At 45.8% G+C, this 4969-nt stretch overlaps 1 protein-coding gene across 17 annotated transcripts in view; it reads left to right on the top strand.

Annotated features, from left to right (window-relative positions):
* Positions 1-4969, top strand: part of Erc2 (ELKS/RAB6-interacting/CAST family member 2) — a 1070830-nt gene continuing 1065861 nt past the window's right edge. For 16 of the 17 annotated variants that reach the window (XR_001872873.2, XR_003846883.1, XR_003846882.1 and 13 more), the window contains exon 1: positions 1-123. The gene's annotated coding sequence lies outside the window, so the exon portion shown is untranslated. Of the gene's footprint in view, positions 124-1185; positions 1230-4969 lie in introns of those variants that run through there. The other variant, XM_008851840.2, reaches the window with a different exon arrangement.

The following is a 4969-nucleotide window of genomic DNA, read 5'->3' as shown; positions in this document are numbered from 1 at the left end:
ACGGCCGCCGCTGCCCGCGCGCCGCTGCTCCGCCTCGCGCTCCGCTCCGCTCCGGCTGCTCCGGGCCGAGGCGCGGCGGGGCGGTGAAGACCCATGTGGGCCGCGCCCGCGAGCATCGTAGAGGTGAGCCACGCCGGGCATCCCGCGTGCCGGTCCCTGTTGCCCGTGGGCAGCTGCATTGCGTTATGGGGGGAGCCGAGGGGCAAGCCTCCGCCTCCACCCGGGCGCTCTCGGCGGGGAAAGGGATGGGGCGGCCTAAGGGCGGATTTGCCTGGATGTCTAAACCTCGGGATCGGAACAAGTGCACGCTCTCCGCGGACGCTCGGCCCGGGCCCCCTCCCGCAGCCCTGCCGGGGTGCCACCCTCTTTGCCATCGCCTGGCTGTTCTGCAGACCTTCCCCCCTTGTCTGGCTCTCTTGCCTGGAGAGGTGGGGTGCACGCGGGGGCAGGGGTCTCGCGCAAGCCCAAGCTGAACAAAGTGGAGAACCGAGGAGCCCCAGCCCAGGGTCTTGGGTGCCTGGCTGTCTGAGTGGGCTCCGTGGGGCTCAGGTTGGGAAAAAAAAAAATCCATGTCAGGAAAAATGAAGCGGATTTACTGGGGAGGGGGAGGTGGTGGTGTAGGAAAAGGAACCTGACGTGAAATTAAACAGCATCCCTACCTTCCTTCTCCCCATCCCTAATTATACAAGGAGCACTGACGAGGGGGTAACCTTTTTTTTTTTTTTTAAATTTCTTTTAAAAATATTACTGTCCGAGGCTTTAAAAGACCATTTTAGGACAGTGAAGATTAAGGGCTGCTTTGGTGCGGGATAATAAAATAGCGCTCGTAAACTCTCTCTGTTCGGCCCTCCCTTATTTATTTTGTACTTAGGGGGTCCCTCTCCTTGTCGCCAGAGGGAGGGTCCGCTCTGTTAGGAGAAGATAGATTTTAGGCGGCTGTCTTATGCTGGATGAAAGACAATTTACTCCAGGAGCGGTGAATTGTCAGTTCCCCCTGTGATTGACAGTCACACCTGCCACTTATGTGGGTGGAACGGGGACCGGTGGAACCCCAAGGGCCAATCAATGCTCGAGAGAGGAGGGCTGCTCCCCCTTGTCGGGGTTAGTTTCCTGGTTGGCTCTTTAAATCAGTGGTTTTACTTAACCATTGGTTTCCACCAGGTAGGAGCTCCAGCTGGGAGAAACGGAGAAGCGGGAAGAAAACTACTCGAAAAAGGGCTTGGAAGCAAGTATGTTCGACCTGTGTTCTCCTGCCTCCCCTGCTTGTCAGTAGTTGTAGTTGGGGATGCTGAAGCTATTGACTTGAAAATAAAACGAATCTGTATGAAGAATGAAACTGGGTTGGGGTGTGGGTACTTAGAATTGCCCACCCTTCCCCCAGAACCGCAGTCTTCTTTATAAGAGATACCATTTACTGTGGAGCCATCTGGGAGAAGGGTGTGGCACTTGGTCTCCCATGGTCACTCCTGTCCTTGTAAAGTCACTTCGCTCTTAAACCAGAGATTTGGTGGGTTTATAAGATCTTTTGAAGCAGGGAAATGTGCTTTACTAGGATTAAGAGGGTTCACTTAGTTTTGACAGCGTAACTCAACTTACGGAAATCAGGGCTGCCTGGTTCTCTTTTGCAGGGTGGAGGGGTGGAGGTGTGTGTGTGTGTGTGTGTGTGTGTGTGTGTGTGTGTGTAAAGGACTTTCATGTGAGCCATGAAGCTGGCTTGCTTCTCTGCTCTCTAGTAAGAGCCCTTCCAGGGAGGGGGATGGATACTAAGATTTTCTCGGATGAATGAGTCCAGGATGAAGGACCAGGTACTTCTTAACCTTCTGCTAGTGAAAGGCTGATTTTCCAGCACCTTTCTCCTTGAATTCATTAAAAAATTACTAGTTGGATCCAGAGAGCTGTCACCTTATGGAAGCTGTACCTGATGTGAACATAATGCGGTGAATTCAGCAGGTTATGAACAGATTGTGAACAGGAACATAGTCATTAGCAGGTAGAAGCCAGGTTTGTCAAGAGGTATTACTATTACTGTTGTCATTATTGTTATCATGCATATATAGATACTTAACTGAGTACCTGAATCACCTAATTTTAAACTTTGCAGAGCCCATATGAGGTAGGTGCTGTTTTTACCCCCAAAGTACAGTTGTGGAGACTAATGGGAATTAAATACCTTGCCACATTGTACTGTAACAGTAAGAACTTGAATCTACTTTTTTGTCTGATCTAGGGCTCTGTGACCTTGCCATGGCCTTGAATTCATATCTTGATTGTGTGGTCTGCACAGGTCCAGCTTGAAACATGGGCTAGCCCAGTATTACTAGAGTTAATCCTGTGAAGACTCCACTATGACATTGATGGTCCTTGTACCCGCCCACTTTGCCTGTCCATGTGAAGGTTTTTTTCTTCTGCCAGTAGGGAATTTTAACTTTGTGTATTGTCTATTTCTAGTGGAGAATTTTTGGCCCAGTAGTTCTAAACTTAATGATGACTTAAAAGAAGGCTAAAAAAAATCCATACTCTTTTATTTTTCTTGTTAAGTTGAATTTCCAAATTAAGTAGGTTTTGGTTGAGTAAATGCTTTTAACATCAGTCAGTTGGTTTCCTACACCCTGAGGGATTAGAGTTTCATTTTTCTCTCAGTCGCAAAGAGATCCCTTTTCATTAGTGATTAAATATACTTACATTTTAAACTAGTCTATTAAAATACTACAGTTCTCTTTTTTATTATGTTGAAAAAGTCACAGGCTTTTTTATTATATTGAAAAAGTCACAAGCTCCCCAAGTCTCATCCTGTTGGTGAAGCTCAGTGGTAGAGGTTCACCAAAAGTGAAAAGCAAGTGAGGTTAATAGTACTGGCCACAGATTCACCTCAGTGGAGTCTGTGACTCTGTGTGGGATGGTTCCGTGCAATCTTCACTTTCGCCTGTTTTGCTAGAATACCTGTTAGCTTTTAAAAAACCAGCTAATATATTATCACTGGCCATCACCTGGGGAACCTCTTGCCAGCTGTCAGCTCAGTCTCAGCAATATTTAGTCTATTCCTTGACATTGTTTTGCAAGTTTTCCTATTTTAGAAGATGCAGGACAAACAAAATTGAAAAGCACAGATACTAATGATAATGTGCATTTTAAAATTTCTTTATTTTTAGGATTTATTTCTGTTTTATGTGTGTGCTTTATCTGATGTATGTAACTGTACTATGTGTGTGCTCTGCCCACAGAAGACAGCGGAGGGCATTGGATCACCTGGAACTGGATCATAGAGTTGTTAGCTGCCATGGTGGTGCTGGAAACCAAACTCTGGTCCTCTGCAAGAACAACAAATGCTCTTAATCACTGAACCATCACTCCAGCCCCAAGGTTTGTGATTTAAAACAGTTGATCTGGGGCTTGAGAGCTGGCTCAGTGGTTAAGAGCACTATCTGCTCTTGCTGAGGACCCTGGTTCAGCTCCCAGCACCCACATGTTTGCTAATAATGGTCTGTAACTCCAGTTCTAGGTGATCTGAAACCCTCTTCTGGCCTCTGTGGGCATTGCACGGCAAGGGTGTACTAACATAAATGCAGGTAAAACACTCATACACATAAAATAACAATAAACAACAACAACAACAAAACCAAGAAAACAGTTGATCCAAAGATAGACATTACTGAGTGTACCAAGATGAGAATTTTTCAGCCTGTTCTTTGTGAGATGAAGAAAAGGGACTAAAAGAAAAGAACATGTAAGAAATGCCCAAATATATCAGATGATAACGGCCTGTCAGTCAACTCCGGCAACATAACAGAATTCCCTGATCTATAGCAATAGGTGTTTGTTTTCACACTTGGGCTTCTGCTGTAAGGTATAGGTTGGGTTCTGCTGTGTCCTGTGTATGGTCTGGGGCCCAGGCTGAACCCATAGCAGCTCCCTGGGGCCTGCTCTTTTCATGGCAGAAGATTGAGCCCAGCACCAGGCAAAGCACATGAACAAATGTTACATCCATTGACAACCTTTCTTGGACAAAGGGAATCATATGGGGAGGCCAAACTGCTGTGGGTAAAAGTAACTTTGCCCATAAGTAGGGGAAAGATTGCCTGATCAGCTATAATCCAAGCTTTCACAGTGGGTACAAAGTATGGTGGGGTTGGAGAATTTAACATTTCTTACTTTCATAATTTTGTAGATTTTTCTTTTTCTTTTGGCATATGTGTGTCATGTATGCGTGTGTATTCATGTGTGTGTACCATACTGATGTGCTTGCCTGTATGTGCATGTACAGAGGTCACAGGAGGATGTTGGGTGTCCTGCTCTAGTCCCTTGAGACAGGGCCTCTTACTGAACCTGGAGCTTGCGTTTGGCTGTTCACCTCCCCATAGCATGCTGGCATTACAGGCACGTGGCCACACACAGCGTTTGCATGGGTGCTGGGGAATCTGAAGTTAGGTCCTCATGCTTGCATAGGAAGAATTCTTACCCTCTGAGCCACTGCCCCTTCCCCTCTTTTCATTCTTGGAGAGTGCAGGCTTTGTCCCTTATTCTTACCTCTAGACTTTATGAAATCCAGACATAGTGATTCACTTCTGCATTTTTGGAATATATCGTATTTGATTCTAGAAAGTTGACAATTACACAGGTATGTATACACAGGTATAACTTAAATTATTAAGGTACTAATTTTTAGAACCTGACAGTGTTCTAATGTTCAATGTAATGGTCCAGGCCTGTGTGGGGGACCCATCATCATGTAATATGCCATGAGGAGTAGGTGTGAAAAGGATTCTTGGATGCAGTGTCATTTTCTTGGATTTTCAGGGGCAGGTTGGAGATGCAGACAGAGCAGTGGATATTGTAGGAATGTGAAGGGCACATACATGGGACTATGATGAGTTCTGACACTTAGCCAGAGAGCAAGAAGGTAACCAGCAATAACAACAACCACCTTAGCATTATGAATTGCTATAACAACTATATTTTATTCTTTATATTC

This window comes from Nannospalax galili, unplaced genomic scaffold (genome assembly GCF_000622305.1).
Source record: "Nannospalax galili isolate Female #2095 unplaced genomic scaffold, S.galili_v1.0 scaffold485, whole genome shotgun sequence".
Taxonomy (NCBI): domain Eukaryota; kingdom Metazoa; phylum Chordata; class Mammalia; order Rodentia; family Spalacidae; genus Nannospalax; species Nannospalax galili.
The sequence above is the reverse complement of the archived record's forward strand: the minus strand, read 5'-3'. Positions and strand labels throughout refer to the sequence as shown.